This window comes from Cetorhinus maximus, chromosome 16 (assembly GCF_964194155.1).
Source record: "Cetorhinus maximus chromosome 16, sCetMax3.hap1.1, whole genome shotgun sequence".
Taxonomy (NCBI): Eukaryota; Metazoa; Chordata; class Chondrichthyes; order Lamniformes; family Cetorhinidae; genus Cetorhinus; species Cetorhinus maximus.
Window position 1 is genome coordinate 20,464,076 of NC_135894.1, and position 12,851 is coordinate 20,476,926.

At 44.9% G+C, this 12,851-nt stretch overlaps 1 protein-coding gene across 4 annotated transcripts in view; it reads left to right on the forward strand.

Moving 5' to 3' along the window:
- The window catches only part of LOC144691408 (succinate--CoA ligase [ADP-forming] subunit beta, mitochondrial-like), a 124,557-nt gene that overhangs the window by 64,902 nt on the left and 46,804 nt on the right, over window positions 1-12,851 (forward strand). The gene's annotated exons all lie outside the window — the stretch shown is intronic.

Below are 12,851 nucleotides of genomic sequence, written 5' to 3' on the forward strand. Positions count from 1 at the left end.
GACATGATTCCCTGTCACACAAAAAATTTCAGATCTTTTTGTCTTCAGCCCCTCTCATCCCTGAAGAATTTGTATTTATACACTGTTGTTCATGTTCTTGAGACATCCGAAAGCGTGTCATAATTGATTTTCTTGTTGAATTGTAGTCATTATTGTTATGTAGGAAAATGCCACAGCTAGTTTATACACAGCAAGGTCCTGCAATCAATTAAGACAAATGACCAGTTAATCTGTTTCTGGCAGTCTTAATGGAAGGATCAATGTTGGCCAGGACTCTGAGGGAATTAATCTGCTCTTATTCAAATAATACCAAGGGATCTTTTACGTTCAGCCAAGTGTGTGCCTCAGTTCAATGTCACAACTGAAATTCAACGCTTCTAACAATGCAGCATTCCCTGAGTACTACACTGAACTACCAGCCTAGATTATATATCCAAATCCCTGGATTGGGGTTTGAGCCTGCAACCTTCCAATACAGAGTTGGAGGTGTGACCACAGGGCCAAGGTACCAAGATGAAAATGGAATAGGGCACAACTTGTGTTGAAAGAGAGATTGAATGAGATTGGTTAGGATAAACCTAGCAAAGTGGGGAACCAGGCTTGGAGTGGTAAAGTGTGTGAAGAAATTAGATGGGTTGAGGTTGGATGAAATATTGTCAGTGAAATAGGAATTTTTTGTGAAGTATTTGTTTGTTGATTTATTTTTAAAAAATTGTTCATGGAATGTGGATGTCGCTGGCAAGGCCAGTATTTATTGCCCATTCCTAATTGCCCTTCTGAAGATGGTGGCAAACTGCCCTCTTGAACTTCTGCTGTCTTTGTGGCATAGATACAAGGACAGTGTTGTTAGGCAGGGAGTTCCAGGATTTTGACCTATTGACTATGAATGAACAATAATATATTTCTAAATTAGGATGATCTGCAACCTGAAGGGTACCTGTATGTTGTGGTGTTCGCACATATCCACTACCCTGATTCTTCTAGGCAGTAGAGGTCATGGCTTTGGACATTGCTGTTGAAGAAACCTTGGAAAATTGTTGCAGTGCATCTTATAGATGATACTCATTGCAGACACAATGCATCACTGGTGGAGGGAGTGAATACTTGAAGTGGTGGATGGGATACTGATCAAGCGGGCTGCTTTGTCCTGGATGGTGCCAAGCTTCTTGAGTGTTGTTGGAGCTGCATTCATCCAGACAAATGGAGAGTATTCTATCACCGCTCCTGACTTGTGCCTTGTCGATGGTGGTCAGGCTTTGGGAGTCATGGGGTGAGTTACTTCCTGAAGAACGCCCAGCCTTTGACCTGCTCTTGTAGCCACAGTACTTATGTGGTTAGTCCAGTTAAGTTTCTCGTCAATGGTGACCTGCAGGATGTTGATGGTAAAGCCATTGAATGTCAAGGCAAAGTGGTTAGGCCCTCTCTTGTTGGAGATGGCCATTGTTTGGCACTTGTGTGGTGCAAAAATGTTGCTTGTCACTTACCAACCTGAATGTTGTGCAGGTCTTGATGCATAAGGCTACTTCATTATCAGAGGAATTGCAAATGGAATGGTTTTGTTAAGGGGAGGTCATGTCTCACCAATTGGATTGAATTTTTCGAAGAGGTGATCAGGCGTGTAGATGAGGGCAATGTATTTGACCTAGTTTATTTGGACTTCAGCAAGGCTTTTGATAAGGTCCCGCATGAGAGACTGATAACGAAGGTAAGAGCCCATGGGATCCAAGGCACTTTGGCAAATTGGATCCAGAATTGGCTGAGTGGCAGGAAGCAGAGGGTGTTGGTCAAGGGGTGTTTTTGTGACTGGATGCCTGTGTCCAGTGGAGTTCCACAGGGATCAGTGTTGGGTCCCTTGCTGTTTGTGCTTTATATAAATGATTTAGACTTGAACATAGGAGGGTTGATCAGTAAGTTCGCGGATGACAAGAAAATTGGTGGGTGGCAAATAATGAGGAGGATAGCCTTAGATTACAGGAGGATATAGATGGGCTGATCAGTGGCAAATGGAATTTAATTCGGATAAGTGTGAGGTGATGCACTTGGGCAGGACAAGTAAGGCACGGGAATACACGATGAATGGCAGGACGCTGGGAAGTACCGAGGATCAGAGGGATCTTGGTGTGCATGTCCACCGGTCCCTTAAGGTAGCGAGACAGGTAGAAAAGGTGGTTAAGAAGGCATATGGGATACTTGCCTTTATTAGCCGAGGCATAGAATATAAAAGCAGGGAGGTTATGCTGGAACAGTATAAAACGCTGGTTAGGCCACAGCTGGAGTATTGCGTGCAGTTCTGGAATCTGCATTATAGGGAGGATGTGATTGCACTAGAGAGAGTGCAGAGGAGATTTACCAGGATGTTGCCTGGGCTGGAGAGTTTTAGTCATGTGGAGAGATTGGATAGACTGGGGTTATTTTCCTTGGAGCAGAGGAGATTGAGGGGGGACATGATTGAGGTGTATAAGATTATGAGGGGCCTAGATAGGGTAGAGAGTAAGGAACTTTTCCCCTTGGTGGAGGGATCAATAACCAGGGGGCATAGATTTAAGGTAAGGGGCAGGAGGTTTAGAGGGGATGTGAGGAAGAATTTTTTCACCCAGAGGGTGGTGGGAATCTGGAACTCACTGCCTGAAAGAGTGAAAGAAGCAGAAATCCTCATAACATTTAAGAAGCATTTGGATGTGCACTTTTGATGCCATGGCATACAAGGCTATGGGCCTAGTGCTGGAAAATGGTTAGGTACTTGTTTGACCGGCGCAGACTCGATGGGCCGAAAGGCCTTTTTCTGTGCTGTAGACCTCTATGACTCTATGGAACTGATCACTGTGCAGTCTTCACTGAGATCTGAACTTATGATGACGGGAACGTCATTGATAAAACAGCTGAAGATGTTTGGGCCAAGGACAGTACCCTGAGGAACTCCTGCAGCGATGTCCTTGGGCTGAGATGATTGGCCTCCAACAGCCGTCTTCCTCCAAGCTAGGTATGACTTCAACTAGTGAAGAGTTTTCCCCTAAGATAAAAGCAAAAAACTGCGGATGCTGGAAATCCAACACCAAAACAAAAATACCTCGAAAAACTCAGCAGGTCTGGCAGCATCTGTGGAGAGGAACACAGTTAATGTTTCGAGTCCGAATGACCCTTCAACAGAACTAAGTAATAATAGAAGAGTGGCGAAATATTAGCTGGTTTAAGGGAGGGTTGGGTGGGACAAGTAGAGCTGGATAGAGGGCCAGAAATAGGTGGAGATAACCAAAAGATGTCACAGACAAAAGAACAAAGAGGTGGTGAAGGTGGTGATATTATCTAAGGAATGTGCTAAGTAAGGGTAGAAAGCAGGACAAGCAAGGTACAGATAGCCCTAGTGGGGGTGGGGTGGAGTGAAAGAATCGAAAAAGGCTAAAAGGTAGAGATAAAACAATGGTTGGAAATACATTTAAAAATAATGGAATAATACCCAGACCTCCCTGTCGCTTGCCATTTCAACACTGCACCCTGCTCTCATGCCCACATGTCCGTCCTTGGCCTGCTGCATTGTTCCAGTGAAGCTCAACACAAACTGGAGGAACAGCACCTCATCTTCCAACTAGGCACTTTACAGCCTTCCGGACTGAATATTGAGTTCAACAATTTTAGATTATGAACTCTCTCCTCCATCCCCACCCCCTTTCCGATCCTCCCCCCCTTTTTTTCCCAATAATTTATATAGATTTTTCTTTTCCCACCTATTTCCATTATTTTTAAATGTATCTCCATCGATTGTTTTATCTGTACCTTTTAGCCTTTTTCGATTCCTTCACCCCACCCCACCCCACCCCACCAGGGCTATCTGTACCTTGCTTGTCCTGCTTTCTACCATTAATTAGCACATTCCTTAGATAATATCACCACCTTCAACACCTCTTTGTCCTTCTGTCTGTGACATCTTTTGGTTATCTCCACCTATCACTGGCCCTCTATCCAGCTCTACTTGTCCCACCCCACCTTAAACCAGCTTATATTTCACCTCTCTTCTATCTTTACTTAGTTCTGTTGAAGGGTCATTCGGACTCGAAACGTTAACTGTTTCCTCTCCGCAGATGCTGCCAGACCTGCTGAGTTTTTCCAAGAGTTTTCCCCTGATTCCCACTGACTTCAATTTTACTAGGGCTCCTTGAATTCAGCTCTCTTATCCATGTAAGAGCCAAGCTGCAACGAGGCCTGGAACCAGGTCTACTCTCCATCATCAGCAAATTGATAGAAGGTGTTGTCAACAGTGCTATCAAGTGACACTTTACCAATCAGTGCTTAGCAGAATGGCATGATAGAGACTTGAGAGACAAAAGGTTCATATAGATAAAGTTTTTTCCATTACTTACCACTAGATAGCAGCACAGTACTTTAAACAAGAAGTATACAATTTGTACTTATAATGTGAGGGATTTCAGTCTTCCTGGCATGTTGTGAGCAACTTAAGCAACTCTCAAATATTGCAGTCTAAAAAGAGTCCATTAAAAGGAGAATTTGCAGATGATAATTGCATTTACTATTTTTGTCAGGCCAGTATCTTAAGTCCAGATGAATGTTTGAAGGCCTTTTGTTCAGACAACAGCTCACTACTGAGCTTGCTTTTTTTAAATAGATTGTTATACAGCTTACAAGCTCCTGTTCTTATTGGGGCAAATGCACACAGCCTTCTGTTAATAGAATTTTCCTGACAAAGGTTACTGTTTGCGCACTGCAATTTAGGAATAACTTACTTTACAATTTCTGGTTGGGCTGTAAGTTGATGTTTAATTTGTTTCTTAGTTGATTTCTGTCTTTCATTGTCTGCACCTGGAGAGGGAGAACAGTGCTCAAAAGAGGGTGCAGACAGAGGATCTTAAAGGAGAAATGGGATTGCGATGGAGGGTAAAATGTTCAGAAGTGATAAGTTGGAATAGAGGGATAGTTACGTGATGTCCATATGAGCTTAATTACAGTGTTTAGCTTGTGGAGATGATCTTAGAACATGAAGGGTCTCATTGAAGGGGAAGAAATAGTGGTGGACAAGAGAGAAACTGGGAGTGGAGAACTTGGGCTGGATTGGTGTGTTGCTAATTTGGACTTGAACAGAGAGCCATGGCTGGGGCACAGGCTTGCGATTTGGGGATTGGGAGGGAGGCCAGAGGGATCATTTTTGAGCTATCTAGATACATTCTTTGAGGAGGTAACGAGCAGGTTAGACAAAGGAGAGCCAATGGATGTTATCTACTTGGACTTCCAGAAGGCCTTTGACAAGGTGCCACACAGGAGGCTGCTCAGTAAGATAAGAGCCCATGGTGTTAGAGGCAAGGTACTAGCATGGATAGAAGATTGGCTGTCTGGTAGGAGGCAGAGAGTGGGGATAAGGGGGTCCTTCTCAGGATGGCGGCCAGTGACTAGTGGAGTTCCGCAGGGGTCAGTGTTGGGACCACAACTTTTCACTTTATACATTAATGATCTAGATGAAGGAACTGTGGGCATTCTGGCTAAGTTTGCAGATGATACAAAGATAGGCGGAGGGACAGGTAGTATTGAGGAGGCGGGGAGGCTGCAGAAGGATTTGGACAGGTTAGGAGAATGGGCAAAGAGGTGGCAGATGGAATACAACGTGGGGAAGTGTGAGGTCATGCACTTTGGTAGGAAGAATAGAGGCATAGACTATTTTCTAAATGGGGAGAGAATTCAGAAATCTGGAGTGCAAAGGGACTTGGGAGTCCGAGTCCAGGATTCTGTTAAGGTTAACTTGCAGGTTGATTCGGTAGTTAGGAAGGCAAATGCAATGTTGGCATTTATTTTGAGAGGACTAGAATATAAAAGCAGGGATGTGCTGCTGAGGCTTTATAAGGCTCTGGTCAGACCACATTTAGAATATTGTGAGCAATTTTGGGCCCCGTATCTCAGGAAGGATGTGCTGGCCCTGGAGAGGGTCCAGAGGAGGGTCACAAGAATGATCCCAGGAATGAAAGGCTTAACATATGAGGAGCGTTTGAGGACTCTGGGTCTATACTCGATGGAGTTTAGAAGGATGAGGGGGGTTCTGATTGAAACTTACAAATACTGAAAGGCCTGGATGGAGTGGACATGGGGAAGATGTTCCCATTAGTAGAAGAGACTAGGACCCGAGGGCACAGCCTCAGAGTAAAGGGAAGACCTTTTAGAACAGAGATGAGGAGAAACTTCTTTAGCCAGAGAGTGGTGAATCTATGGAATTCATTGCCACAGAAGGCTGTGGAGGCCAGGTCATTGAGTGTATATAAGACCGAGATAGATAGATTCTTGATTGGTAAGGGGATCAAAGGTTACAGGGAGAAGGTGGGAGAATGGTGTTGAGAAACTTATCAGCCATGATTAAATGGCGGAGCAGACTCGATGGGCCGAATGGCCTAATTTCTGCTCCTATGTCTTATTATTAAAAACAATAGAGGTGGCATTTGTCTTGCTATCTCCTGGTTTATGCTCAAAAATGAGGCAATGGCAGAACCATAATGGAGCAGCTGCCATTCTCAACAACTTAGTGCTGCTTTCACTTCCATTCTGATTTTTGGAGAGCAGACCTGAACCCTGCTGACTAGAACTTCCTTCACAAACAGGTGGGTATCTCATTGGTACATGCAAATGCACTCAGGCAATAGCATTCAGACCTTGATGCTAATCTTGCCTCTGCCAGTTTCATCCCCTGCCCATCAACCATGGGCGGTAGAAATCAAGAGGCAGCCATTTTTGGCAACTCTTAAAGGGATCCTCAGCTGCTGTTGGGAAAATCTGGATTAAGATGTTTGCTTTTGGCTTTTGCTTTTGGGTTCTTCACCTGAATGAATCTGAAAGCTTATGTAGTTACTGCTATGGGTTCTACACTTAAGTTGCTTGCTGTACCACAATGTTGCTTCTTTTCACCCCCAAAGAAAAATGCACCATCTGATTTCACGCCTCAAAATTGGTGAATTGCCTATTGGGAGCACATTTTGTACAGCTGGCTGCATGAGAGCTGATCATGAAAATTAGACGGGGCACCTGCTGACTCCTTAGGGTGACTGCTGCATACTGTCCAACCAACTGCTACATTGATCCCTTGTTTTTTTTAAATTTGGTCATGGGATGTGAGTGTCGCTGGCTAGGCTAGCATTTATTGCCCATTCCTAATTGCCCTTGAGAAGGCAGTGGTGAGCTGCCTTCTTGAACCACTGCAGTCCATGTGGTGTAGGTACACCTACAGTGCTGTTAGGGAGGGAGTTCCAGGATTTTAACCCAGTGATAGTGAAGGAAGGCGATATATTTCCAAGTCAAAATGGTAAGTGGCTTGGAGGGGAACTTTCAGGTGTTGGTGTCCCATGTGTCTGCTGCCCTTGTCCTTCTAGATGGTAATAGTCATGGGTTTGGAAGGTGCTGTCTGATGAGGCTTGGTGAGTTCCTGCATTGCATCTTGTAGATGGTACACACTGCTGCTATTGTGTGTCAGTGGTGGAGGGAGTGAGTGTTTGTGGATGGAATGCCAATCAAGTGGGCTGCTTTGTCCTGGATGGTGTAAATTTTCTTGAGTGTTGTTGGAGCTGCACTCATCCAGGCAAGGGGAGAGTATTCCATCACACGCCTGACTTTTGTCTTGTAGATGGTCAGCAGGCTTTGGGAGGTGAGTTACTCGCTGCAGGATTCCTAGCCTCTGACCTGCTCTTGTAGCCGCAGTATTTATGTGGCTAGACCAGTTCAGTTTCTGGTCAAAAGTAATCCCCAGGATAGGGGGGGATTCAGCGATGGTAATGCCATTGAATGTCAAGGAGCGATGGTTAGATTCTTTCTTGTTAGATGGAGATGGTCATTGCTTGGCACTTGTGTGGCACGATTGTTACTTGCCACTTATCAGCCCAAGCCTGGATGTTGTCCAGGTCTTACTGCATTTGGACATGGACTGCTTCAGTATCTGAGGAGTTGAAAATGGTGCTGAAGATTGTGTAATCATCAGCAAACATCTCCACCTCTGATCTTATGATAGAAGGAAGGTCATTGATGAAGCAGCTGAAGACGGTTGGGCCTAGGACACTACCCTGAGGAACTCCTGCAGTGATGTCTTGGAACAGAGACGATTGACCTCCAACAACCACAACCATCTTCCGTTTTGCTAGGTATGACTCCAACCAGCAGAGAATTTTCCCCTGATTCCCATTAACCCCAGTTTTTCTAGGCCTTCTTGATGCCACACTCGGTCAAATGCTGTCTTGATGTCATGGGCAGTCACTCTCGTCTCTGCTCTGGAGTTCAGCTCTTGCGTCCATGTTTGAACCAAGGCTGTAATGAGGTCAGGAGCTGAGTGACCCCAGTGGAACCCAAACTGAGCATCAGTGAGCAGGTTATTGCTAAGCAAATGTCGCTTGATAGCACTGTTGATGACCCCTTCCATCACTTTACTGATGATCGAGAGTCTACTGTGGGGTGGAAATTGGCTGGGTTGGATTTGTCCTGCTTTTTGTGGACTGGGCATACGTGGGCTATTTCTCACACTGCTGGGTAGATGCCACTGTTATACCTGTATTGGAACAGCTTGGCTAGGGCATGGCAAGCTCTGGAGCACAAGTCTTCAGTACAATTGCCGGAATATTGTCAGGGCCCATAGCCTTTGCAGTGTCCAGTGCCTTCAGCTGTTTCTTGATGTCATGTGGAGTGAATCTAACTGGCTGAAGACTGTGATGCTGGGGACCTCTGGAGGAGGCCGAGATGGATCATTCACTCGGCACACTTCTGGCTGAAGATTATTGCAAATGCTTCAGCCTTATCTTTTGCACTGATGTGCTGGGCTCCCTCATCACTGACGATGGGGATATTTGTGGAGCCTCCTCCTCCAGTGAATTGCTTAATTGTCCACCACCATTCATGACTGGATGTGGCAGGACTGCAGAGCTTGGATCTGATCCGTTGGTTGTGGAATCACTTAGCTCTGTCTATCACTTGCTGCTTATGCTTGGAATGTAAGCAGTCCTGTGTTGTAGCTTCACCAGGTTGACACCTCATTTTTAGGTATGCCTGGAGCTGCTCCTGGCATGCCCTCCTGCACTCTTCATTGAACCAGGGTTGACCTCCTGACTTGGTGGTAATGGTAGAGTGGGGGATATGCTGGGCCATGAGGTTTCAGGTTGTGGTTGAGTACAATTCTGCTGCAGCTGATAGCCCACAGCGCCTCATGGTTGCCCAGTCTTGAGTTGCTAAATCTGTTCAAAATCTGTCCCATTTAGCACAGTGGTAGTGCAACACAATAGAGGATATCCTCAATGTGAACACGGGACTTCCTCTCCATAGGAACTGTGTGGTGATCACTCCTACCGATACTGTCATGGACAGATGCATCTGCGACAGGCAGGTTGGTGAGGATGAGGCCAAGTATGTTTTTCCCTCTTGTTGGTTCCCTCACTACCTGCCGCAGACCCAGTCTAGCAGCCATGCTCTTTAGGACTGGGCCAGCTTGATCTGTAGCCACTCTTTGTGCTGAACATTGAAGTCCCCGCTCAGTATATTCTGCGCCCTTGCCACTCAGTGCTTCCTCCAAATGGTGTTCAACATGGAGGATCCCTGATTCATCAGATGGGGGGGGGGGCGGTATGTGGTAATCAGCAGGAGGTTTTCTTGCCCATGTTTGACCTGATGTCATGAGACTTCATGGGGTCCAGAGTTGATGTTGAGCTCTCCCAGGGCAACTCTCTCCCAAATGTATACCACTGTGCTGCCACCTCTCCTCGGTCTGTACTGCCGACGGGACAGCACATACCCGGGGTTGTGAAGGTGGTGTCTGGTGCATTATCTGTAAGATATGATTCCGTGAGTATGATTATGTCAGGCTGTGTTGCTTGACTAGTTTGTGAGACAGCTCTCCCAAGTTTGGCACTAGCCTCCAGCTGTTCGTGAATTAGAGTGTTAAAGAGAAGCAAAGAGGAAAAGATTGATTGACTCATGGGAGAGGGAAAAGAGATGGGATGTAATTTTTAAAAACAATTTTACAATGAGATTCTATGCTTATCAACTTCCCTGGCAGTGACAAGTAACTGTATGTAATTTTTGCTGAGACTGTTAATTTATAATATTTTCTAGCTGGCATCCCTTGTTATTAATGGTAGGTTGTAAAGGAAGTGTTTTCAGCCAAAACAGTTGACTGGTTACCCACCACTGATTTTTACTGCACATTCCTGTATGTACAAATAGCACAAGGAACATTAGAAGACCACAGCATTGTCATGCAATCCATTTGAACAACCCACATAACCCATTAGTGTTGCATTTGTTCCAGTAAAACAAACACTAATTATGTATGAATACAAACGTGCAAACAAAGAGCAGGAGTAGGCTATTCAGCCCCTCAAGCCTGCTCTGCCATTTAATAAGATCATGGCTGATCTGACAGTAACTTGAAATCTGCAGCCCACCTATCCCTGATAACATATGACCTCCTTGCTTACCAAGAATCTATCCACCTCTACCTTAAAAATATTCAAAGACTCTGCTTCCACCACCTTTTCAGGAAGAGAGTTTCAAAGACTCACGACCGTCTGAATGAAAATATTTAGCCTCTTCTCAGTTTTAAATGGGCGACCTCTTGTTTTTAAACAGTGATCCCTATTTCTAGATTTTTCCACAAGAGGAAACATCCTCTACACATCCACCCTGTCAAGACCCCTCAGGATGTTATATGTTTCAATCAAGTTGCCTTTTACTCTTCTAAACTCCGGTGGATACAAGCCTTTACAAGCCAACCTTTCCTCATAAGACAACCCATGCATTCTAGGTATTAGTCTGGTAAACCTTCTCCGAACTGCTTCCAATGCATTTAAATCCTTCCTTAAATAAGGTGACCAACACTGCACACAGTACTCCAAACGTGGTCTCACTAGTGCTCTGTACATCTTCCCAAATTTTATTCCTTGCACCCACTATTTACTTTAAAACCCACCCTACTTCCCTAGTTATGTGGCTCGCAAGAACACCGGTCCCAGCATGGTTCGGGTGTAGACCAACTCAACGGTACAGATCCCACTTTCCCCAGTACTGGTGCCAGTGCCCCACGAACCGGAACCCACTTCTCCCACACCAGTCGGTGAGCCACACATTCACCTTCCTAATCTGATTTGTCCTATGCAGGTTTGCACGTGGCTCAGGTAATAATCCACAGATTATGACCTTTGAGGTTTTGCTTCTTAATTTAGTGCCTAGGTGCTCCTACTGACTATGTAGAACCTCCTTCTTTGTCCTGCCTATGTCATTGGTACCTACATGGACCACAACGACTGGATCCTCCCTCTTCCACTGCAAGTTCCTCTCCATCCCTGAGCAGATGTCCTGCACCCTGCCACTGGGCAGGCAACACAGCCAGCTGGACTCACGCTCTTTGCTTCAGAGAACGGTGCCAATCGTTCTGACTATACTATCCCCTACTACCACGACATTCCTTTTTGCTACCCCCACTTGAATGGCTTCCTGTATCACTGTGCCATGGCTAATTAGCTTATCCACCCTGCACCCCCCACTCTCATCCAAACAAGCTGAAAATACCTCAAACTTGTTGGACAGTTGTAAAGGTTGAGGCTCCAGCGCTCCTTCCCTCTTGAGTCCCCTTACCTGCCTCGCTCGCAGTCACACACTCCTGTCCCTGACCTCTGACCAAATCAGAAGACCCTGTCCAAAGAGGTGTGACTGTCTCCTGCTACAAAGAATCCAGGTAACTTTCTCCCTCCCTGATGCATCTCAGTGTCTGTAGTTCAGCCTCCAGCTCATAAACTCTGAATGAAGCTGCTCAAACTTCAAACACTTACTGCAGACATGTTTGTCCTAGGTCAAACTGGCATCCAGGAGTTCCCACATGCTGCAGCTGCGACACATCACCTGTCCTGACATCATTAATGTGTTCTAACTAACCATTTAATTATTTTATTCGATTATATATTTTACTTTTGTTTTTATATATGTTATCAACCTTACCACCAGTTGCTAGAATATTTTGAACCTTAGGAATAGAATAAACCTTAGTCACTTTCCAGATACTCAGCAAATAACTAGCTTCTTCTGTAGCAGAGTATGAGATCACTTCCTGAAGGCTGAGAAAGTTAGAAAGCAGAAAGCAAAAGAGTACCTCTTTCCCTTCCTCCCCTAACTCCCTTAATTACCCAAGTCCCAGTACTCTATTCTAAGTCGCACTTCCGGCAGTAAACCTTACCTAAAGCACCTCTTCCCCCCATGCACTGAATTCCCACTTGAACCAAGTTCCCAAATGTACTCACTTGGTCTCTGTCTCACTTAGGCCAAAGTCTCCCCTCACTGATCGTGCACCTCTTTACTGATCTGAATAATTTTGCAAGTAACAGAATTGAAGTGTCCTGTACTGGTGTGTTGTTATGGTATTATTATTTAAGAGAACATGATTTCAAATCCCATCATGGCAGTTTGAAAATTCAAATCCAATTTTCTTTGAAATGAAATGCTGCTGCCGGTAAAACTGAACAGGAAGCTGTCTGATTGATGGTGGTTAAAAACCTGACAAATTCATAATTATCCTGTAGAGAAGGAAACTTGTTGTACTTACTCAGTCTGACCAATATGTATCTCCAGTCTCTCATTGGCTGGGTTATTCTTAATGACCTTTTGAAGTGGCATAGCAAACCACTCTATTATCAAACTGCTACAAAAAATAACCACACAAACTGCAGTGTTTCAAGATTATCTATCATCAGGACAACTAGGGATGGGCAATAAATGAGGGCCTGCCAGCAATACCCACATCCTGAATCATCTTCTCTTGAAGGTAACATGAAGAGGACATTCTGAATAAGTGAAATAGTTATTGACCAGTAGCTAATTGACAAACTGTTGGTATGTATTGA